The sequence below is a fragment of the Anolis carolinensis genome, chromosome 4 (assembly GCF_035594765.1).
Source record: "Anolis carolinensis isolate JA03-04 chromosome 4, rAnoCar3.1.pri, whole genome shotgun sequence".
In the NCBI taxonomy this organism is placed as follows: domain Eukaryota; kingdom Metazoa; phylum Chordata; class Lepidosauria; order Squamata; family Dactyloidae; genus Anolis; species Anolis carolinensis.
Window position 1 is genome coordinate 202292463 of NC_085844.1, and position 26171 is coordinate 202318633.

The following is a 26171-nucleotide window of genomic DNA, read 5'->3' on the forward strand; positions in this document are numbered from 1 at the left end:
CATCATACTGAGGGCCATTTTTAAACAGAACTCCAAGCTCAAATAATACCAAGGGCATACCGTGTTTCCCCGAAAATAAGACAGTGTCTTATACAGTAGAGTCTCACTAATCCAAGCCTCGCTAATCCAAGCCTCTGGATAATCCAAGCCATTTTTGTAGTCAATGTTTTCAATATATCGTGATATTTTGGTGCTAAATTCGTAAATGCAGTAATTACAACATAACATTACTGAGTATTGAACTACATTTTCTGTCAAATTTGTTGTATAACATGATGTTTTGGTGCTTAATTTGTAAAATCATAACCTAATTTGATGTTTAATAGGCTTTTCCTTAATCCCTCCTTATTATCCAAGATATTCGCTTATCCAAGCTTCTGCTGGCCCGTTTAGCTTGGATAAGTGAGACTCTACTGTATTAATTTTTGCTCCCAAAGATGCTCTAGGTCTTATTTTCAGGGGATGTCTTATTTTTCCATGAAGAAGAATTCACATTTATTGTTGAACAAAAAAATGAACATTTATTATATACTGTACAGTAGTTGTCATCACAAACCAGCATAATCAGACAAACTGTAAATCCTATCAAGAATTTCTTATTATTACCATTATTTCCATGTACATCAATCTATGGTACGTACATTTACCAAACCTGCATGCTCTGGTGTTCTGTTCGGCGAGCATGCTTCCAAACACAAACGGTGCTAGGTCTTATTTTCGGGGGAGGCCTTATATTTAGCAATTCAGCAAAACCTCTACTAGGTCTTATTTTCTGAGGATGTCTTATTTTAGGGGAAACAGGGTATGCACCACCAAACAAGTTCATTCCCAGTACTGCTGATTTATGCACAGCTTCTTGAACCATATATGGCATTGTGGCCTGGTGAATCGTTGCTTGTGGACTAAAAGCACAAGGAGGCAAAAAAAAGTTTTATAAATTAAAAACTAATAACAAAAATAACAAACAATTATATAGCTTTTTAAATCTATAATATATTTTGTTTTAAAAAGCTTTTAAGATAGTGCCACTCTAAATGACAATCCATTGGCTGGTGGCAGTCTATGAGCCATCAGCTGCCAATCTTGGAGAGTTTCCAAGAAAGAAGGGAATACCAATACAAGATTGTGCCGGTCTCTGGACCACTGGAGAAAAATGCTAGCTCCCCCACATCCGACAGTTTAAGAAGCACTGCTTTAAGACATATTCTAGTCATCCATTATTGTTGTTGTGGATAAGGGTATCCATTAATTGAAGAACTGTGGTAGGAAAATATCTAACAGGAAGGAAACGGAAGGGGTGCTGGCACGGCAGTGCCAGGAGATTTAAGCCTTTTCTTGCACTACAAGTTTGTAAGGTAGCTTCTCCCAGATTGCAATTACAGGGCTAACAACTTGGCAGGAATCTTTAGACCCGCCCCTTTTCCCAGGGTTTTGGAGGGAAAGGGGGGATTGTGCCCAGTCTCACTGTTGGAAGCCTAATAGCAGGACGTGTGGGATTCTCTTTGCCACCTGCAAAAAACTTCACTTCTTACAGCTTTGCTGGGGAGAAAAAGAACAGTTCCACAGCTTTGCTGGGGGAGAAAAAAAACAGTTCCACAGCTTTGCTAGGGGAACACAGCCAGCCCTTGCTGGGACATCAGCAGTTTCCACAGCCTTCATGGAGTAAATCAAAAGGACACCTTCCAGTTTGACAGAATCTGCAGCAACCTTGCCTGGTAAGGGACCACTCAGGCTACCCATAACGCAGCTTGGAGCCGGGAGTAGGGGCCTCACGCCAGCAAGGTAGAGAAAGATTGCCCAGGGAGGGGTCAGAAGATTTCCCAAAGGTAAAAGGAAACAGTTTACCAACAGTTGCCTGCCCTTGATAGCAGATTGAGAAAGCTACCGATTTTCCAAGGTTTTAAAGCATCTGTTTGAAGATTTAAGCCCAAATAAAGAACTTATTTTGAGCCTGTTGGGAAATCTAAGGGACCCTTCAGCTGAGGCACCCCGGTGTCCCGTTGGACATACAGAAGGCACGTCCTGTAAACAGTCATTCTTATAGGCCCAGCATGCGACAGCACAGAAGGGGAGGGAAATATTTCTTGTGTGCAGAGTCCATACATGGATCCCATGGTAAGAGGCCCTAATCCAAAATGCTTAGTGAATAGATTGCAAAGAAATTAGAAAAAACACTCCAGTTCTAAATCGGTTTCCAGCTGAGAAGCCCAATTCCAAGTATTCACTCTCATCTTTAAAATCTCAAATATTCTGGGACCACTATCTCTTAAAGCCAACTGTTTCCCATGTGAAATGACCAAACACTGATATTTTCAGAGGCTGTTATTCACATGCTTCTGCTGCCTGAAATCTGATGGTGGACAAGGCATTTTCAACAGTAGCACCAAAATCACAGAATTCTCTATTGAGGAATTACCACTTTGCCTTTGATCGTTTGGCTTTCTGACCTAAGGTTAAAGTAGTGCCCCCTCGATACCCTTTGACTGTGAAATATGCATGCTATTTTATTTTACTTAATCAGATAGAAACATATTCTTTTTGTCTAGTGGCTTTTAAATAGCTATTTTATTGTACTGTACTGTAAGCCAGGCTAGAGTAAACAGTCATAGTGGACGAAAGAGCAGGATACCAGTGTTTAAACTAAGAAAATAAACACATTATCATTAATCAACTGTTCATTCACTGTATTCAGTAGTTGTATCAAAGCTCAGGGATTTTTTTTCCTACTGCAACTACCAGAACCTTCACATCATCTTGACTATGGTTTTTCTACGAGCCATAGTTCAACAAGTAGCTTTTCTGAGTTATAATTGTACCTAACTTATAGCGCTCCTTACCCTAGAAAACTTGTCAAGGGCAACTCTAATTAAATGAACTTCTGTCTTGCTTTTTCAATTGTTCTACTGCTTAAAATGTTTTTCTTCAACTGTATTTTTTTCTGCTTTCTGTTTTCTTATGCTGTTTCAACAACCTTTCTATTGCTAGTAAGCAGAATGTGTATACTTTATTTAAAAACATCTATATATAGATATATAGCAAAGTTCCCTAAAGGAATTATCAGATCTCATCTGATTGTAAAAACTAAGCAGAATCAGTTCTGGTTCGTACTTGGATGGGAGGCTACCAATGAATACTAGTTGTTGTGGGCTATATTTCAGAGGAAAGAACTAGCAAAACCACCTCTAAGTATTCCTTGCCTAAGGAGACCATCTGAAATTCATGGGTTCACCAAAAGTCAACTGAAGGCATATACACATATACACAGAGATAAATATATCTATATATATATATAAAAGGGTAATGAAATTTCGGCCTAGGACAAAACAACAAAACTACACACCCCAGAAACACTAAACTTGGCAGCACAACCCCTCATCCATGCCTCTATGTTCATACAACAAAAAGAAAAGAAAAATAAAGTCCTAATTAGAGGGAGAGGAATAATTGTTTTTATCCAATTGCTGCCAGTTAGAAGGCTAATCTCTGCCCACTTGATCTCCTAGCAACCCACTCAGCCCAGGAGACAGGCAGAGTTAGGCCTCACTTAGGCCACTTCCACACTGCCTATAAAATACAGATTATCAGATTTGAACTGGATTAGATGGCAGTGTAGACTCAAGGCCCTTCCACACAGCTATATAACCCATTTATAATCTTATATTATCTACTTTGCACTGGATTATCTTGACTCCACACTGCCATATAATCCACTTCAGTGTGCATTTTATACAGCTGTGAAGAAGGGGCCTCATATAATCCAGTTCTAAGCAGATAATATAAGATTATAAATATAATATGTAATAATTACTGTGATATAATAATACAGAACAATATAATCTCTAAAATCAGGACAGTAAATAAAGAGCAACACTCTGAAAGCATAAGCCACAGCAACGCGTGGCCGGGCAAAGCTAGTAAATATATAAACTACAAAGTATTGCACTACATGATCATAGTAGCAAGAACAGTATAACCACAGTTCTAAAAGAAAGCAGACCTCCCAACAATAAAAGAGTGGATAGTTAAAATTTTAAAATAGCAGAAATGGACAAATTAGCTATGATGACAAAGAAAAAACACAAAAAAACTTTATCAAGAACTGGGAAGCATTTCTAAACTATGTTAAAAACAGGAAAGATGGCTTCATAATTTAACCTGTTAGAATCCGTACATGGAATTTAGAAATAATAAATATCAGGCCAGAAGGAAGAAAAACAATGTATCATATATACTCAAGTAAAAGCCAGGTTTTTCAGCCCATTTTAAGGCTAAAAAAGGCCCCCTCGGCTTATACTCGAATGACGGTCCTGGCCAGCTTATATTCGGGTTGACATATACTCGAGTATATAGGTAATCAGAGTTGGACAGTCTTATCTTATTAAAGTCTTATTATTATCTTAAATTACAGTTTTATGTAAATATTCAAAAACATTTAACCTACTGATGCCTCAATTAATGTAATTTTATTGGTACAGTAGAGATTCACTTATCCAAGCTGAACGGGCCGGCAGAACCTTGGATAAGCGAATATCTTGGATAATAAGGAGGGATTAAGGAGAAGCCTATTAAACATCAAATTAGGTTATGATTTTACAAATTAAGCACCAAAACATCATGTTATACAACAAATTTGACAGAAAAAGTAGTTCAATATGCAGTAATGTTAAGTTGTAATTACTGTATTTACGAATTTAGCACCAAAATATCACGATATATTGAAAACATTGACTACAAAAATGCATTGGATAATCCAGAACCTTGGATAAGTGAGTCTTTGATAAGTGAGACTCTACTGTATCTATTTTTATTTTTGGAATTTACCAGTAACTGCTGCATTTCCCACCCTTGTCTTATACTCAAGTTAATAAGTTTTCCCAGTTTTTTGGGGGTAAAACTAGGTGCCTCGGCTTATATTCGGGTCGGCTTATATTCTAGTATATACAGTAATAGGAAGAACGGAATTATATATGATGTGTCCAACCCAAGGGACAGGAAGTCACTAAATTGGGAGGCATGGGAGGAGGAGAGAGCATACCCAAACACAAATATTGTATAGATGTTAGGAAGTATTGTATTGGTTCATGCACATTCATGTATATCGATTTGTTTCAATTTTTTTATGAATATGTGAATTGAAAATTAAAACATATTAATTAGACTATAACCTGCAACTCATTGGAACAGTGGAATTGACAAAGAAATCTAAAGTAAATGCAGATTTTAATTGTTACACCATAAAAAAATATTTTTGCCACATAGTTTCAACTTTATCAGTAATAAGCACCTTAGTGCTCTACTTACTTTCTGCAGTTTATGGGAACCATAAGCAGGGGCTGTAGTTAGTTTACAATTCTGAAAACTTGTTTCAGCTTCATCTCTTCAAAGAGGAAAATGGTCTTCTCCACTTAACATTTTTCAGTATATATTGGGCACACTGAAAATGTACAATAAAAATGATACTTTGCTAATTAAGTATTGGAAATAACACAAAACTCGTGTACCTGAAATAACAGCAGATGCATCTACTTTTGAATTCTATTTCCATTTACCACCCATTCTTTCCTCATTTTCCTTCTGGGATAGGGACTTAGCAAACCTATTATTTGTAGAGCTGTTATAAAAGCAATGTTAGTCATTATGAATAATAATAATGAATACATTTTCATGCTGCTTGAAATTTTTGTTGTTCTTAATGGTCATCAAGTTGGTCTCAATGTATGACAACTCCAGGAATACAAACTCAGGCCCATGGCTTCCTTGATTGAATTTATCCACCTGTAATGCATTCCTCTGCTTTTCCTACTGCTGTCTACTTTAATAAGAACCATCTAATTTTCTAATAAGTCATCTCATGTCCAAAGTATAATAGTGTCAGTTCAATCATTCTGGCTTCTAAGGAAAGTTCAGGCTTGATTTGCTTTTGAAAGCAGAGTTGTAGCTTTGAAGAGAACAAAAATGACTACAGATTATTTAAATAACTTTAAAGTAGACAATGAAGACATCAAAATAACGATTTTTTTTAACCTTGGCTCAGTCATTAATTTAAGTGGAGACTGTCACCAAAGAATCAGAAGAAGACTAAAATTTGAAAGGGCAACTATGAAGGGAAAGAGTCTTAAGTGTGAAGATATACCAAAGAATACAATTGAATACCAAAATCAGGATCCTCCATGTCATTGTATTTCCAATTTCTATGTTTGGTTATGAAAACTGGGCAGTGAAGAAAGCTGACAGTAAGAGAATTAACCCATTTAAAATGTGCTGCTGGACAATTCCCATAAAGACAAATAAATGGTTTTAAACTTTCTTCCTTAATTTTTTTCCTCAATAGTTGTTTCAACTCTTTGCTATTTACTGCTACTAATATGATATCATCTGCATACCTTGTATTTATTTACTCTTTGTTAACAAATGCTAATAGATTATCCCTGTCTGAGATTCAATTCCTAAGTAGCAGAAGCAATCTTTTTATATTAAATTAAACATTTGTAAATCCTGTGACCTACAGTTCAAGATACATATACTTGAGTCACCTAACAAGACCAAAATAGTTTTCAGCATACAGTGAACTTTATAAAGCATATATACTGATGGCTGTGAAAGTGCTTGCACACTTAGTTTGCAAGTAAATGTAATTTCACACACAGGAACAAACAGTGATAAAACTGAGGAGCAGATCTAAACAGCAGGCATTAATTCAAAGAACATGAAGTCCTAGCAGTGCTGAGACAATGCAGCTTTCCAGCCCTCTATTTTAAAGAGGGAACCATGCACCCGTAGATGCAAGAATTAAGTGAGGATTTTTATTTGTGTCCAACGTGTGGCACCATAAGATGTTAATGCTCATTTCATTTTAGATATAGAATCTAAGCAAACTGTAAGAGCTTTCACGGTAATTGGGGCTGCTTAAAGATACTGGCATAAACTGTGACATGATAGCAGCATGTTCTGCAGGAAGGTGAATGACAGGAAGCTGATAGCTTCCATAAGTAGGTGAACTTCTGAATCTGAGAGGCCAGTAAGGCAGAAAATAATTATTTTTATGATTACTGCATATACCCATGCATAAGTCAACTTCATCTATAAGTTGAAGGCACGTATTGGGGCAAAGTTACAGATTTTGATATGACCTGTGGATTAGTCAAGGGCCATTCCATAGAGAGGAGAAAGAACCAGTGCTAACTTTAGGGGCCAACTGTCTCTAGCTACTACTGCCACCATCTCTTTGTCAATTCATTCAAAAAGACCAGAAGCTATACCACAGCAGAGAGAGTAGAGATGATCAGTTCTTCTTTTAGGTTTTCCTGGGATGGACCAAGCTAGTTAGAGAGTTCTGAACTCTCTAAAAAGGGGATAGTTCCTTTAAAAAAAAAAAGAGTTAAGGTACAGTAGTCACATTAACCCAAGTATAAGTTGACCCAGGTCTTGGGGTTGATTTATTAACTAAAATTTATAGATTTATACATGAGTATATGGCATAGATGCTAAAAACAGACAGCATAAGAATGTTCACAGCAGTACCCGAGAAGTACCCTTGATATCACAAGTGAAGGTAGCCAAAATTGCTTTGGAGGCATTAAAACAAACATCCTTTGTGCTTGGCACCTTGCTTTTCATGAGTCATGAGAGCAACACAAAAGGAAAAGCTCATGTTACCAGGTATGTCTGCAGAGAAGCATAGAAAGTGCCACTTAATATTTATTTATAAAATGAATTCAAAAGTTCTTAAAAATACAGTAAAAGTTTCCCAAACACGAGGCCCTTCAGAAAGATCACAACTTTCAAGAATAAGGATGCCAAATTATTCAATCTCTATTCTGTTGAGGTTCTCTAAATCCAACATGCACTTTCTTCCTATTTTTGTCTCATGTCATTTGAAAGAGTTTGATTTTTTCCTACCATGAACTTCACACCCCATTGCTTTCTCACATTTATCCATTTCCTTAAGTTGCATAATTCCCTCTATTGATTAAAATATGTTTTCTGTATATTTTTTCAGTTGTGTGTTTTATACATTCATAATCTTAAATAACACAGTGTTTGACTGCTTCCCCCACTAGAAACCTACAGGCTTCTCTTAAGAATTCAAATTGTTGAGTTTATCTTGAAAAAGTCTCCTCCTATCTACTAAATGAACTTCTCAGAGTGATGAGACAACTGTCCTTTAGTATTTATCTTGGTTCAGGTAAGATCATATAGTATTAGTCAGCATTTTAACTGCCTGGGCCCCAATCTAATATGTTAAGTACTTTATAGGTGAAAAATACCACCTTGAACTTAGTTTGAAAGCAAATTAGAAGCTAATGGAGTTGCTTTAAAGCTAGTGCTATATTATCTTTAAAGCACTCTTATTTTATCTATTGGTAGATCTTATCAACCCGAGTGGTTGGCCTTAGTCCACAATATACTAAGTGCAGTAATTCAAGATACACACATCCTCTTAAATAATGTTCATGCCCACTTTGTTTAAATTCAGCTCATTCCATATATTTCATGTGCTCGGATTCTAGTTCTTCTGTGTCCAGTAAGATTTAAACCCTGATGTGCACAAAATTGTGACCCTGTATTTCTGATTTCACCAAAATAACTGGGAAAATATGCAACAATATAAAGTGGAGTTCTGTGGCTCTAATTTCTTTGGCACTTGAATGGGCAATCTATGATTCCTCATATCTCTGCCATACCTGACCATTCGTAGCACACATCTGAAATGTGTACAAAACTGTGTTTTTGAAATCTATTCTTTTAATACACTGGAACTGTTTCCATCTATTCTCAAGATGTCATTCATGCAACTGCATACATTGCATGTTTCGTGTAAAAAAAAAATCAAACATCCTCTCAAACACATACTTTTGTTAGAGAAATACTGTTAAGCATGAACACCCTAAGAAATGAAAATTTGGTAGATTTCATGAAGAATTTGACAAAATTGCAAGTGGTTATTTGATTTGATGGGTGAACAAAGAACAAAGATGCAATACAAATACGTTACCTTTCTTGGCCCAGAATGAAAAATTTTAAGTTTGATCTTATTCAGAAATTGCAAATTTCAGGACATCTTCCATCAAAACTGAAAATTTCAATTCCAACACCCATTATCTATTTTAAACACAGTTAGCTTTCCTAGAACAGCATGGAGCAAGTGATTACAATACTTAGTGACAAGTTTGTAATAGTCATTCTTACTAAACATGCCACACAAATTTCCCTAAACTACATGCTAAGTTTCCATGACATATAAAAGGAAATTAGAAATGGAACACTGTTCCTTGCAAAATAAAAACTGTCTACCCCTTACGACGCCTTCCTCTCATATCAATTTTGTAATATGTGGCACTTGAACTAAACTCTGAAATGTAAATACTAGTGCTAGTCCCACCTTAAGTAGATTAGTTGAATCATTTATACAATAATAAATGAATGTTGCATACATTTTCATAGATTCAATGGGTTTACTTCAACTCGAAGCATAATTGTGAGCAAAAGTGTGGGTCTCCAAGGACCCTTGGCCTTTCTAGACTCCACAAGTAGTCCTTTTTCTGGTTCTTCTCAAATGATCCATTTCTTCTAGAAACCCACAGAAGAGAAAATCACCCCTCCCCCCAGTTTAACATAAACGGAAATAGACTTTTGGGATCTTTCAGGTTTATTTTGTTTGTTTTTTTTGCTTCTGGGGGATCTCAGGGAAATATCCCCCCCCCCCCCCCCCGCCCGAGGTTCACCCATGCCTTACAAAATAATCTTTCTCAACTCTCCTGAGAGATCAGCATCCCTTTTCTTGGTTCCCCTTATCTTCTTCTTACTGCCACTTCTATAATAGCACAATGTTATGGTACAGAAGCACTCTTGAGTTAAATCATTGCCCAGATTCATTCTTATACTCTAGAAAATAATCAGGCTATGAGTGCCTCTTCACCCCCACCCAATCCAGATTCGTGTATTAACCCCAGAAGAGACTGAATTCTTGAGAAAGAATCCCAGAGAACAGTTTTGGGCACTTGCCATTTATATGTATGTACAGGTTGAGGCAGGTTTGAGGACTAAAATTATGGATTTTGATATAACCCGTAAAACACCAATGCCACCTCAGTGGCCAACCGCCCCCTACTATTTCACTGTCTGCATATTCAGAAAGGACAAAAACAGCACTATGGCAGATGGAATAGGAGGTTGATACTTCTTTTAAGTTCTTCTGGGATGGATGAAGTATTTACTTTTCACCAATCTTCTCAAATAAGGGGGTTGATCCTTTTTTGATAAGAGCTAAAGTAAAGTGGATAAGATGACCCAGGTTGTTTCGTTTGATTTTTTGATAAAACTTTCTAGACTTTGCTATGCTTTTGTAGTTCACAATGCTAGTCTCAACAAGTTATAGTCGCCTTATTAAGGAAGCAATGCAATATCCAGTATGCCAGAACTTATTAGTTAACTTGCAGTGTTCACTCATTTACAAAAATAATAAAAAAATAAAAATGAATGAATGGTTAACATCCATTCAGAAATTTCCCAATGCAGATATGGACTACTATAAAGGTACTGTGTGATATTTTTGTCACTTAAAAATTAAGATATGTACAGGCATTTTTTTAAAAAGAAAAGAAAGCAAGGTTCAAAGGAAATGAGAAGTTAGTGCAGCCACAGAGAGATAGGGTTAAGTCACAGTTATGTAACACTTCTGCTGGGACATGGATAGGGCAGCAGACAGCTTGCTGATGGACTAAAAATAGAATAATCCCAATTATAGCCACACTTCTACTTTTTCAAGGTTTCCTGTTTCAAGAGCTCAGAGAAAGCTCATGAATGGAGTGGGTGGGAAGAAAGAGACACATATCCCAAGAGCCCGTTTTATTTTTCTTTTAACTGAAGGAACACAAGCTTTTGACAAAACTAAACAATAGAACATATCCTCCTCTTCCCTACCCAGCCTTTCTGAGCCACCAAGTCTCCAGTCTGGGCTGACAAGATACCGATGAAACACTTTCAAACTTCACATGTCTTTCCAGCAAATTAAGGGCACAAAATGTAGCATATAAGGTAATTGAGGGTTCATAATTCAGGTATTAGGTTTTCTCCTGGCTAGTCACTCCTTTAAATATTGGTAATAAATATGTTTCTTTTCCAAAGAACTCTATAAAATGTAGGTAAAACTTGTTCCAGAATGTGGCCAAACTATAAAACGGGTCTTGACCACTATTACATTTTGCAGGTCAGGTCTAAAAAATGCACGCAAGCATGCTGAATTTTTGTTCACACATTTTTCTAGCTCCTGTTTGTATATAGTGAACCCTGCACATTTGCTAGGACTGGGGACATGGGACCTCCATGAAAGTGAAAACCCGTGAATAAAACAACTGCTGTTTTTTTTTTTTACCCTGAGAGCACACTTCTCTCAGAATGTTGGGTTATCTAAGCAATCATGCATACATTTTCAATGTGGGATGGTTTATGTAGTTAGTTATGTCTGTTGCTTAGTAACCTGACAAGCTGCATTCCAGAGTTGATGACACCATTTAGGGGGTTTTGCATATGAAATGGGAAATGGGTGTATCCTTTCTGGGGACACACAGGAAGTGATGTACAGATGCCTCTTCCTGTCTCTTCCTCTTTGCTCCTGACCATGCCATGCTGATGTTCCTGTATGTTAAGAGATATGTAGTTTCCTGAACTGTTTTTCTTTGGAACTAAGATGTTTTTTGCCTGTATGACCATCATCATACAAGATTGTGAGTAAACATATTTTTGCTATTTTATTTGATTCTCTGATGCTTATTTTATGCGCATGACTTTTTAAAGGGAAAGGGAGGCTGGATATTTTGTCTTACTGTTTAATTTCTTTTTACCTCTGCTCACATAAACCCCTAGTCTTCTGCGTTTTTACTGCTCTGCATGAATGTTTAACCATATTGGAATCATAATCTTAACAGGTTATGAAAATATATTCCTATTACAGAACCTCCAGGTCGTCCAGCACAATTCTATGGTCAAATGGGGAAAAAACCAGAAACTCACACTGACGAAGTAGACATTTCTAGAGAGAATATTTTAATCAAATATGTGAATGATCAAATCTGCAAATGTCAAATTCACAAATGTGGAAGACCAACTGTACTTGGTCAGTTAGCCTTTCTGTATCCAACACGAAATAGAGAAAAGAACAATGGTTCCAAGCTGATGGGGGCAGAACAACACGGATTTTAAATTGCCCTTTAGCTCAAGTTGTGAGCCTCAGTCCTGCAGGCAAACCTCAGGCATAGGATATTTGGGTGGGTATTATAGTCATTCCAACAGTATTTCACCTGTTCTAAGTTCCTATATCCAACCATCCCACCATCTTGCCATTCTTGAAACTAAATGTTTAATCAGTGCAGCAGAGAAGAGTGTCTTCTTCATGTCCTGCTGTTGCACAGCTGTAATCTATTTCCCCGTACAGCAGTGGTTCTCAACCTATGGGTCCCCAGACGGTAAACTGGATGTGATATCTGGGAGTTGTAGGCCAAAACACCTGGGGACCCACAGGTTGAGAACCACTGATCTAAATCAATTTAAATCTTGCTGGAAGACTGAAAGAGTTTCATTACTTCATAGCAGGGGTCCCCAAACTAAGGCCCACAGACTGGATACAGTCCTCCAAGGTCATTTACCAGGCCCCGGCCCTAAATTTTAGACTTTACGTTGCCCTAAGTCTGAAATGACTTGAAGGCACACAACTACAACTTAATTAACTTGCCTATCTCTTCAGCAAAAAGCAGGCTCATACTTTCCATTGAAATAATTTACATTTCTTAAAACTGTTCATTTTAAATACAGTAATACCTTGACTTGAGAGTTTAATTTGTTCTGTGACTGAGTTCTTAACTCGAAATGCTCTTATCTCAAAGCAAATTTCCCACTGAAGTGCTATTAATCAGTTCTGCCCCCAACCCCCCATTTTTGTTATGTATTTTAAATATGAAAATGTATTTTATAAATAAAAAATAATGTATGAAAACAATGACGCATACTAAATGAGAATGTAAACAAATAAACTTGCTTGGTTTCACCCAGCCACTGTGGCAAGGAAGCACATTTGAAGCAATAAAATGCATGTTGGCCAGGGTAACAGTAAGACAAAACCTGCACATTCACATGGAACAATAAACAAAGAAAGATCAACTTTTAAATGGTAGAAGCACAAAGTTGTTGTAAGGAAGCACATTTGAGGCAACAAAATTTGTATTAGCCAGGGTAACAGCAAGGCAAAACCTGCACATTTACATGCAACAATAACAAAAGAAAGATCAACTTGAAAATATTCTTTCGGGTGAATGATCCTGAGACGCCCTGAATGGAGATCACCAAAAGGGAAGAAGCCCCAGCCAGAGGCCTCCAAGGTTTATGTGGCAGGAAGAAGGGAGGAGAGTGGCAAAGAAAGGAAAGCCCAGTCCTTCAGAGTAGGATCTTTGCAAAGAGAGAGAGGGAGGAGGATTAAGAGAGAAAAAAAGAGATTTGGAGCGAGAGCAGCCCTGCCACCACGAGAGGGAGGTGAATGGAGATGAAGAGTAGCCTCACTGCTGCGAGGAGAGAGGAGGAGGTGGATGGAGAGAGAGAGGGCAGGCAGGCTGGCTGAGCTGCCACGGAAGGGGAGGGGCGTTGACCATGGGGGGCAAAGGAGCCCAGATGAAGAGGAGGACAGAGGTGTCACTGTACTCTTGTGTGAGTACTCTACTCGTACATCAAAATGGCACTCAGAAGTTAAAACAAAACTCAGGCAGAGCAATGGCTTGTACGTCGAAGAGTACGTATGTGACACTCGTAAGCAGAGCCGGCCCTAGGTATTTTTCAAGTGTAGGCGAACAGAATTTTGGCACCCCCCCCCCAAACAATCACTGAAAAATAAAAGCGTTGGATAAGCAAAAATGTTGGATAATAAGGAGGGATTAAGGAAAAGCCTATTAAACATCAAATTACATTACGATTTTACAAATTAAGCACCAAAACATCATGTTTTACAACAAATCAACAGAAAAAGCAGTCTTGACTGCGCCCCTATACGTTTGGTACGTGAAGCAATCGCTTAATTTGCCTCATTGTTGGACCAGCTCTGCTCGTAAGTCAAGGTATTGTATTGTTCTTTTATTTTTTGCACTACAAATAAGATATGTGCACTGTAAATAGGAATGTGTTCATGTTTTTTTCAATCTACAGTCTTAACAGTCTGAGGGATCGAGAACCAGGCCTCATCTTAAAAAAACTGGGGATCCCTGCTTTAGAGGATGACTTACATTGTGGGTTGTACAGCAGAAATATGTTCCTGGTGGTTCTGCTGGATCATTAAGTGCCATCAATCCCAATGTTTTTCCCAGGAAAGGACTTGGAGACATAGAAGAAAATCTAGAGCATAACGCAGGGAGTTCCTGCTTGAATCCTTGGCATGGGGAAATGTCAGACCCAAGGCAGCGGGGCACCAAGAACCATACACGGAGGCCAATCTCTATCTAATATCTTTATTAAGTAAATATATAAAAGCAATAAAAACAAGTGAAGAATATAGTTCAGAAGCAGACCTTTCAAATGAGGTCAAATATAGTCCAAAAATGTATTGTCCAATAAATGATATTAGAGTTCAAAGTTTTAATCCAATAACCGAAACACACACTATTGCCAAGCAATAGTGTGGGGAAATGCCAGAGTCTTAGGAGTCCAAGGTAGCTTGACAACAAGGCTGGATACAATCTTGATTCTTTAACAAGGTCCGTGACTAGGAACAAGGCAAACAGTGATTCTTGGAACAAGATCCATGGTTAAAAACAAGGCAAGGCAAATCTTGAATACTTGATCCGGGAAGCAAGGAACTGGGGTTACGAAGTCCACACACGATCTCACTCCTGAAGCTGCTCTGTTGACTCCGCAAAGATTCTCCCGTATCAGGCACCTATATTGGGGTCTCGTTTTCCCACCAACAACCTCTTTCCCTAGAGAACGGGAAGCGAAACCCAACTTTGTCCAGATGCAAGACTCCTTAGAATTTCCCAAGGGAAGCAGGTCTAATCAGCCTGTTGTTTGGCTGCAATCCGTAAACTCCTGCGATTCTGTTCCCTCACTCCTCTGTCTGCAGAATAGGACTGTCTCCTAGGGAACGGGGGCGAGGAATGCCCAAGGTCTGTTTTACTGAGTTCTTGGGTACAAACATCAACATCCGGCAGGTGAAAAGATTCCGGCTCTTGTTGAACCGGGGAAAACCCCATGTTTTCGTCTTCATCTGCCACGATGGCACTAGGAACAGGACTACAAGGCCCATGAGGCATCACAGGAAACCCCCTTTGGTTTTGGTTCTGTTTCCCACATTATTTAGCATAAACATTAAACTGCTGGGAATGGCTGTTTGAATTTTGGCCTCCTGGAGTCCTACCCTAGCACCAGTCCCATATTAACTATTCAGCAACTTATAAAAGGGAAAACATTATAATTCTCTTCTGAAAATCAGAAAACATGGTTCTATTTAGATTTTGAAATTATTATTAATGCTCTTGTTACAGAAGCGGTTTTAGGAAACTATAAGTGATACCTGCAGAAATTATCATAATGTATTGCTTATCAGTATATTGTTTACAGCTGTGGAATAACATTTGTTTGGCCTTTTGGAAACAGTATTTTAAACCCCTGACAGGCCTTTTTGAAAGACATTGCATTGTTGTAACTGCTACGGAAGGCAGGTATTCCAAGTAATAAATTGAAGAAGAAAGTATTTCTTGTAAGATTGATTAATTAAAAAATGTGAGTGGAGAATGAACTTCATAATCCCAATTATAAAAGCAGAAGGGAATAAACTAAGTTTAAGAAGCATTATACTCAACTTATATAGCAACCATTTATTGCACATAGTCCAGAACACAGAAAGTATTAGTTTTTTATACTGGATTTAATGAAAAATCAGGTTGGGATTCGGAACTAATTGTTCTGGTACAGAATTGCTAATATTATTCATAAATATGTCCAAGTCTAGTTTGTTCTCTGCCTTTATTGATATGAAGATTTCTTTTGAAATTATCCACAAAGCTCTGGGAAAATGTATGTGCATTGCCTGACAAACACTACCTTCTTTTACTTATTTCTGCATTTATTTGAAAGTTAGATCTACTTCTGCTGCTTTAAAGTAAAGATAGACTTGTATACTTGTTCCATTTCCATTTAACTATTACAGCTTTTAAACTCAATGCTGGTAAATTCACCTCACAGGAATCCAATTGCACATTAATTACTACTTGAGAAAGAAAGAAAAAGAACAGAAAAGAAAGGACAGACAAATATATGTCCCAAATGATTCTGAGAATACTTCACCTATAACTAAATACTGGGTAACTCTAATAAAGCTTATGCCAGAGTCCCATAATCTGATTAACTGAGCAGATTAAATCAAACTTCATACATGAAATCACAAATTTCAGAGACATGGGAGAACTCAAGTGTATGGTTTTGCATTTCATCGTTTTCCCCACAAAGAGAACGGCTAGTGAAAAACAGAACTATAAAAATAGGATAAAAGACTAATTCATCATATTCTGCATTTTGTAGCCAATACTATAACCTTGGTATGGTATACTCAAGTACAAACATGATTCTGAAAAGTGCTCATTTGATATAAGTAAGTTCATTTCAAAAATATTTCCTCTTTTGTATATATTTTGATGACTGCTTCTGTCATCTTCCAAAGGACGAGGCGGAAATATTCCAATATACCCAGGCTGTCAGGGAAGAAAATGAACAGAATCAACTGCTTCTTCACATTCTGATGCCTAGTTATTGAAATTGTTGGAAATAGCTTCATTTCTAAGCTCCTGGAGGATCATCAATTTTTTAAAAAAAATTATACTACCAAAGGAAAACAAGTGCCTCTGCAAATCATTAGCATTAAGATGTTGACATTCATGTACTTCATCCAGTTGACTGTATCCAGTTGGATATAACAACAATTAACTTGGATTTTTCAAATTACTCCTATGTGGCTCATTTGATAAATAAATACACACATTTAATTACCTGCCTCTTTATTTCTTCGACTAATTTTATTTCACATTGCTTTTGTAATTATGGTTTATCTCTATGGTTGAGATAAACAAGACATATATACATCTAGTGCTTTTAATCCCATATGAAAGCCAAACTTATACTCAGTTCCAAAGCATTTTCACAACCTGACGAATGAAACCTATCTTTAACTCATTTATTTTAGATTACTAATTAATGAGAAACATAAAACATGAAAATAAACCTAATACTACATGCTGTCCTATATCCTATTATGTTGGCTTGATATTAAAATTGAAAAACAGTAATTAAAAGCAAATAAAGACAAGCTTAACTTAATATAACAGTTTTACTGTATTATTAAAAGGATAGGGCAGGGGTCCCCAAACTTTTTAAACAGGGGGCCAGTTCACGATCCTTCGGGCCATTGGAGGGCCGGAATATAGTTGGCCACCAAGCAATAACAACAACAGCAATAATAATAAAGAGGGTTGGAAGAGACCCTTTGGGCCATTGAGTCCAATCCCCTTCTGCCTTTGGGCACCAAAAGCACAAGCAAAGCACCCCTGACAGATGGCATCCCAGCCTCAAAGATAATAATAATAATAATAATAATAATAATAATAATAATAATAATAATAAAGGCCACCTACTGGGATCTGCGCACATCACCCGAAAATACATCACACAGTCCTAGACACTTGGGAAGTGTTCAACTTGTGATTTTGTGATACGAAATCCAGCATGTTTACCTTGTTTGCTGTGTCATACAATAATATGAATGGGACCCTGAAGGAGGAGACAGAAGGCCTGATCCTTGCAGCCCAGGAGCAAGCCATCAGAACAAATGCAATTCAGGCCAAGATCGAAAAATCAGCTGATGACCCAAAATGCAGACTGTGCAAGGAAACCGACGAAACCATTGATCATATCCTCAGCTGCTGTAAGAAAATCGCACAGACAGACTACAAACAGAGGCACAACTATGTGGCCAAAATGATTCATTGGAACTTATGCCTCAAGTACCACCTCCCAGCAGCAAAGAACTGGTGGGATCACAAACCTGCAAAAGTATTGGAAAATGAACATGCAAAGATACTGTGGGACTTCCGAATCCAGACTGACAATGTTCTGGAACACAACACACCAGACATCACAGTTGTGGAAAAGAAAAAGGTTTAGATCATTGATGTCGCCATCCCAGGTGACAATCGCATTGATGAAAAACAACAAGAAAAACTCAGCCGCTATCAGGACCTCAAGATTGAACTGCAAAGACTCTGGCAGAAACCAGTGCAGGTGGTCCCGGTGGTGATGGGCACATTGGGTGCCATGCCAAAAGATCTCAGCCGGCATTTGGAAACAATAGACATTGACAAAATTACGATCTGCCAACTGCAAAAGGCCACCCTGCTGGGATCTGCACGCATCATCCGAAAATATATCACACAGTCCTAGACACTTGGGAAGTGTTCGACTTGTGATTTTGTGATATGAAATCCAGCATATCTATCTTGTTTGCTGTGTCATAAAATAATAATAATAATAATAATAATAGGAAGAGAAGAGAACCCTTGGGTCATTTAGCCCAACCCCCTTCTTTTGTGCCGTGGGGGCCGGATAAATGGCTTCAATGGGCCGCATGTGGCCCCCGGGCCTTAGTTTGGGGACCCCTGGGATAGGGTCTACTAAAAATCATGAAGAGGTCCTGTATATACTGGACATGATCCTATGGTATTGGACGCCGTTTATGAGATTTGATTTTTCACACATATTTTTTATTTATTTCCTATATATTTTTTATATTGGGCATAGATAAACTTCGGCCCTCCCAGTGTTTTGTACTTCAACTCCCACAATTCCTAACAGCCAGTTTGCCCATGGCTGTTCTATATGCTGTTATGGTATTGTAAATTAATAACAAAACTAAATAAGTTATTAAATACTGAAACCCCTTCATTACTTTTGGCCCACCTTGTATTGTTTTTCGATTTCTTGCTGGTTTCTTGAGTTCCAGGTAACTGAGAGTCTACTGTAAATATAAAGCTATACATTTTTATTTATACCTGCTTGCAGTTTCTATTCTGTTCCTCTTTTATAATAAAACCAAGATCAGAGTTTGATGCTGCACTGAAGATGCCTGTACTCCCCCCCAGGGAGAAGTTGATTACCATATACATCATTCAGAGACTAAATAGCCTTGAATAGTTCCGTTTCGGAGGGAAATAAAGACAAAGGCAGTGATGATAATGATGAATAACTCAAGAAATAGGAGTACATGGTATGGCTTTAAGATCTGAAGCACTATAATGCCCGTTTTATTTTTTGCCTTTTAGCTGGTCTGATATAATCTCAGACCCATTCCTTTGCGAAAATAAATATGATGAATTCTACATAGTATGTTCCAGGAAGTTATCCTACAACCGAAGTCCTGGGTAGGAACGCAGAGATAGAGGCAACGGCACGTTATCTCAGCTGGTGTAGAGGGACGTGAGATACTGAGCTTCCTGCATCTGTGTCCTCAGTTAACCCAAAGTCCTAGTTTCTATAGGTAACCGTAGCAACCTGGATTCCCGTCGCACGGGGCCTGTTTAGCTGGTTGCAGCGCAAACACACAACACCTAGAATTGTATCCTTAGTCATCTATTGTCTTTTGAGCACAAATATCCATTTTCGGTGTGCCCAAAAGGAAAGCTTGCCTGTTTGTGTTGTATAAATTGGATTCAATTTAAAGAAATAGAAAATGGAGTAGAGAGTCAGGAAGAGAAACGAGGATGCCATAGCCATAGCAATATGGATTCTTAGCAATATGACCAGTTACTTGGCAACCACAAAAAGGTGTGTCAGGAAAAATAGGGGTGGGGGTGCAATTATGGAAACACTGACTTCCGCAGCCTTTTAGAAAAGGCTCGAGAGCAGGGGTTTTGACAAGCAGATCTGATCCTGTCCCTGGGGAGAGTAAAGATCTATATATGGGCTGCCTGCTTCCCACTCTAAATGAGGCCCTTTGGGGCTTTAATACCTGCATATGGATTTAAAAAGCAAGGATCCACTCCTGCATCCTCCCACCTAAGTAACCAAAGAACAAGAACAATATTTTCCAATCTATCCCATATAGGAGACTGACAATTTCTGCTTTTGACAGCTTCAGAGACCGGGGGTGCATCTTGCACCTACACTGTAAGATTCATGCTTTGACATTACTTTAACTGCTATGGCTCAGTGCTATGCATTCATGGGAGTTGTAGTTTTACAAAGCGCTTAGCCCTCTTTTCAAAGAGGACAGGTGCCTCACCGAACTACAGCTCCAGTGATAGTATTAAGTCATGACTGTTAAAGTGGTGTCAAACTATATTAATGTTAAAAGTGTAGATGCACCCAAGCACTACGTTTGTACCTATTGGGTACAATTGTTTCTTGATTTCCTGGAAACTTGACAGGGACCAGCACCAATTCAGGGACCACTACTTTGAGTAGTGCTGTACTAGAACACCCTTTAAACTTTGGAGTATCAACCATTTTCTATCATTTGATGTTTATATTTGTTTTATTTAGATTAACTTCATTTAAGAGCTAAAGGGCATTCAGACCCCAACCAATTATGCCAGCCAAAGTAAATGAGTATTTCAAATTTATTTCACATGGTATATGAATCTAGCCACTTTTTACAAAGCAGAAATGTCAACGCAAGTAGCTACCTGTTTTTAAGAACAGACCCTTAACCCAAAGATTAAAGTAGTGTGTGAAAAAAAGCACTGGGATCGAACGCTCCTCATTTTGTGTAGTGTTATACAAACTATGGTGCGATGATACTATTCACCACAAAGACAAATACATGCCTTAAAGAATTAAAAATACTTAGTAACCTTTTCAAAGCATGATGTGAGCAGCCCCAATGCCATACTTACTAATGTGGCTCATACATAAAACAGGCATGCCATTAACTCCTCTAGACAGTTCTGCAGGTTACCAAATAAAAGTACAGTCAATTTTGGAATTGTCTATCTAAAGGCTCCAGACAAGCCAACCTTCCTAGCAAATGTAGGATGTATATTCTTCAGTTGCATGACTGATTTATAGTTATTATGCCTGCCTTTGCATAATGAAAATGTTGGAAACATACAGGGCTTTCATCTTTTTCTTTCCTTTGATATGTGGTGTTGACGGACTTTCTTCCTGTCCCTCTCTCTCAAAATGTAAGGAGGGAAGGAAAGTCAGAGCATATGGCAAAGGTCACATCCCCATTCACAGTGTTATCAGTTGGATTGCCAAGAAATAAAGGAGGAAGCAAGACAATGAGGACACATGTAGAAATTAATCCTTGCTTGTATCTGAATCTCCCAGGAATCGAAACCTCCATATTGCATGGCCTCAAAAGAAGTAGCTGATCCCAGAAAATTCACTGACAACAGACAAGGGCAAGAGGTACATCACAGAAATCTTTCCAAAATGTTCGGGAGCAGCTACTTCCAGATCTCAAGACTTGACACTAGTAAACCTATTCCACAAATTATGCAGTTTCATAATATGAGGAAGGAGCACAGAAGATTAATAATCCCCCAAACACATGGTACAAATTCTCCTTCCAAGAACCTCTACGTGTGGTAAGGTGAAAAATAATGTTCTGCTTAAGAACGGATGAGGCCATGAGTCACAGTAACAAAAAGAGGCAATTTAGGTCCTGTTTGGGCATTTCATATGTGGTATAAAACAACACGTGAGAATAGAAGCACTTAACTTCTCTTGCTCCATCATCACTTGCTTTATACAAAAAGTAATATATCTGTAGAGACGTTACTGTTAGGATGCTAGAAAATCAGTATTGCTGCTCTGAAGTGGACAACCTGGCAACATCAAAGTTCCTATGCTGGCCACAGTTATGCAGAAAGTCGAGAATTGTGACATGCATAATCTGCTCTGTTTTTATACCGCAATATAAAAAAATGTAGCACTCAGCTATTATAGTTGCCAAGCTTTATGTTCATTACATAGAAACTTGGTGTCACCTCAAGCCGTATTCTTCTACATGTAACAGATGTTTGGCTGAAGTAGTTGTCTTTGGAATAGGCATATTTTGCTTTTGAGTATTGGATGCTTTTGAACGTTCCCAAGAGACTGCTGGGGACCTTATTTTCACAAGAACTTTTTTTAAAAAAACAAGTCCTTTGGTTCTGCTTTCTTTAGTACGGAGGGGCTGATGAGACTGAAAATAAGAATGTGTGTCTTAAGAAAAAATGGATCATGCCTTCTCCAAGGTGCCCCATAATATCCTTACAAAGAAATTAATAATGTGGGCAAGATAATGCTAATGTTAGGTGAAGTGGGAATTGGTTAACTGGATGAACAATAGACCCTTATTTCACTGGCACCCATGGGGATTGGTAGATTGGGAGGAAGGAGCAAGCTTGTTTTCTGCTGCCCTGGAGACTAAGACGCAGAACGTCTTCAAATTACAGGAAAGGAGATTCCATCTGAACATGTGAGAGCTGTTCAGCAGTGGAACTCTCTGCCCCAGAGTGTGGTGGAGGCTCCTTCTTTGGAGGCTTGTAAATAGAGGCTGGATAGCCATCTTGCCTCTACATCTGTCTCTGTCCTATGTGTATGTGGGCATTGAATGTTTGCCCTATATGTATATAATGTATATAAGTCCCCTTCTGGGTGAGAAGGGCGGAATATAAATACTGTAAATAAAATCTGTTGGGGATGCCTTGAATGTGATTTTCCTGCTTCTTGGCAGAATGGGGTTGGACTGGATGGCCCACGAGGTCTCTTCCAACTCTATGATTCTATACTGGATGAATGCAGTTTCCAGTTGACTACAATTATTAAAAATAGGCCCAACTGATGCTACATCCAATTCAATACCATACCATAACTCTGTATTGACTTGATATTAATATTGAAATAAAGCAATTCAGAAGGACCAACTTAACTTAATGTAATACAGTTTTGCTATACAGGTGGTCCCTGAGTTACAAACGACTCATAGTTCAGAACAGGGGTGAGACAATAGGAAGTGAGAAAAATCTACTCCCAGAAGGGGAAAATAACTCTTGAAAGAGGTGTCATGGGGGAAAGCATTCTCACCAAACCTTGTTTCCACAAGTCAAATTTTTCAAAATCCAATTATCACAGAGACAGAAAGTGTGGTGAAATCTTCTGAACAGGGGCACAGACAGCAAAACAAACACCACAGGGGTGTTAACCCTTCCCTATGCTATCCAAAGCATGCACACACACACAGATGGAATTATACTTAAAATGAACCTGTTCCGACTTACATAGAAATTCAACTTAAGAGCAAACCTACAAACCTATCTTGTTCGTAACTTGGGAACTGCCTGTATTATAAAGACAGCTTGGTTAGTTAACATACTTTAACTAAATACTTTGGTACTGTTCCAATAAGTTGCTGTGAGTTTTCTGGGCTGTATGGCATATTCCAGAAGCAGTCTGTGCTGACATACTATCTATGTCTATGGCAGGCATCCTCAGAGGTTGTGAGGTTTGTTGTAAACTAAGCAAGTGGGGTTTATCTATATGTGGAAAGTCCGGATTGGGAGAAAGAACTCTTGTCTGTCGGAGGCAAGTGTGAATGTTGCAATTAATCACCATGACCAGCACTGAAAAGCCTAACAACAACAACAACAACTTTATTTTTATACCCCCCTCCATCTCCCTGAAGGGACTCGGGGCGGCTTACATGGGGCCAAGCCCGGGTAATTACAATCATAAATTTTTTTTAAAACAAATCACATAAAATACAATTATACACATTAAACATTAAAAACAGTAATATAAATAATAATAATAATAATAATAATAATAATAATAATAATAATAATAATAATATATTGAGCATGGTGATCAGATCATGATATGAATAAACATAACAGTTTAAATAATAAATGTAAGGCCTTCTCATGGTCCACCCTGAGATTTGGGGGGGGGGGGGCTGAAGCCCCTCAAGCCCCCCCCCCCCCCCCCGCTACATGCCTGATTGTAGGACTTCAAGTAAAAGATTATTAAAGTAAACGAAAGGAGGAAACCATGAAAATGAGCAAACTCTGGCTATCAGTATTTAAAAAATTCGAAAACCAGGACAGCAAATAAAGAACAATATTCAGAAAACGGGAATTTCAGGCAGGGAACAATCAAGGCCAGCTAACACCTTCCAACAAAGAATTCCCCCATGGAGGAAACACCAGATCTTGAAGCTGAAAGGCTTTTCAATGCTAATCAAGGTGGACAATTGCAACATTCACACCTGCCTCAAACAGGCAAGAGTTCTTTCTCCCACCCTGGACATTCCGCAGATATATAAGACCCACTTGACTAGTTTCCAACAGACCTCACAACCTCTGAGGATGTCTGCCATTAGATGCAGGCGAAACGTCAGGAGAGAATGCTTCTGGAACATGGCCATACAGCCCGGAAATCTGACAGTAATACAGACCATAGTGTCACCTGATCTGCTTCGTGACGCCAGGGATGGAGGCGGTGGGCGGGCTTCGGGCGCCTCTCCATCCGCTGACACCCCCCTTTCCCTCCCGCATCAGAGGCGCTGCTATTGCCCCGGCAACGGCAGGGAACAGAACGTTTCCCCCCAGGAGCCGCGCCGCTGGATCCCTCCTCCTCCTCTCATAGAGTGGCCGCTCGCCCTCGGAAACCAAGCCTCGCGGCTTTTGCGATTGCTACATGTTCGTATCATGGCCAAGAAGGACGGCGAGGAGACTGATCATAACAAGAGAAAGATAATAAAAAAAAAACACAAGGCCTCACATGCAAGCGAGAAGCGTGGCGCCCGTCTCCGTCTCCCGGCATTGGGATTTGACAACCACGCAAGGCGAGGAACAGCAATGGGAATATCTCGCTTCAACCTGGATGCAAGCCGCGAACTGGGAAACTAGAACTCCCGGGCTCCCATAGCATTGAGTTCAAGTGAGGTCGGTGTGTGTTAAAGCTACAGTGCAGACCAGGCATGGGCAAATTTGGGTCTTTCCTTGAGGGGTTTTGGACTCCCAACGCCTACCGTTCCTCACAGCCTCAGGCCCCTTCCTTTTCCCCCTCAGCCGCTTAAGCGGCTGAGGGGGAAAAGGAAGGGGCCTGAGGCTGTGAGGAATGGTGGGCGTTGGGAGTCCAAAACCCATCAGGGAAAGACCCAAATTTGCCCATATCTGGTGTAGACAGGCCCTAGACGCTTCCTTATATAACAGGCTGGGCGACCTTACCTCCTGCGGCTCTTCCCGTCTCCTTTGGCGCCGCTTGGCGCCCGTCTCCATGTCCTTCCAAATGCGTCCCCAACCCAGAACGACCACTTTCCTTTTCCTTTTCGAAAAGGTCCCCAAAGAGGATGGCGAAAAGGGCAAAGAGGAACTTGCCTGGGAGAGGTTGGCAACCAACCGCGCGCAGTGCGTCGCCGCGCAGGCATCAATGTGAGCAGCTTACATAACAGCGGAACGTGGAACTCTTTTGAGACCAAATCGTTACTGTAACGCCCGCTCTCTGTCACACATATATTCAGGCATCCAGTAACGAATAGAGCTACCATTCACTGTTAAAGTAAGGGATACATTTAGGGAGGACACTATATGCGGAAAAACACACGCACACCATCTGCTTTTTTGCAAGCTCCCTCTTCTGTCCCGCAATGCAAACTGCGTCAGATGGGGAGGATCAAGAGAGCCTTCCCTTCTTTCCTTCCCCCTCGTAGTACTTGTTCCTAACTCTGTCGCTTTTCCTTGGTTTTATTATTATTTTATTTATTCTTATTTAAGTCCTGCGCTCCGGCAAGAACACGCCGAGCCCACGCAGCACCACAACTTCCCATCCTCCTCGCGCATGGAAAAAGGGGTTCTTATTGGCTGAGCCTGATACACCTCTACATTTTTATTGGACGAGGAAGGGGGGAATTAAAACCATTGCTACGCGGCCTATGTGAGTTTAGGTTGCTGTAGTCATGTAGGACTTCTAAGTACAGTAGAGTCTCACTTATCCAACATAAACGGGCCGGCAGAACGCTGGATAAGCGAATATGTTGGATAATAAGGAGAGATTAAGGAGAAGCCTATTAAACATGAAATTAGGTCATGATTTTACAAATTAAGCACCAAAACATCATGTTATACAACAAATTTGACAGAAAAGGTAGTTCAATACGGAGT

General features: G+C 39.1%; 1 long non-coding RNA gene across 2 annotated transcripts in view; it reads right to left on the bottom strand.

The window, feature by feature from the left end:
* Positions 1 to 25717, bottom strand: part of LOC103279809 (uncharacterized) — a 72071-nt gene extending 46354 nt beyond the window's left edge. The window contains exon 1 of one of the 2 annotated variants that reach the window (XR_010005516.1): positions 25239 to 25717. This is a non-coding gene — a long non-coding RNA (uncharacterized LOC103279809). Of the gene's footprint in view, positions 1 to 5301; positions 6019 to 25238 lie in introns of those variants that run through there. The other variant, XR_010005517.1, reaches the window with a different exon arrangement.
* Between the last annotated feature and the right edge of the window lie 454 nt (positions 25718 to 26171).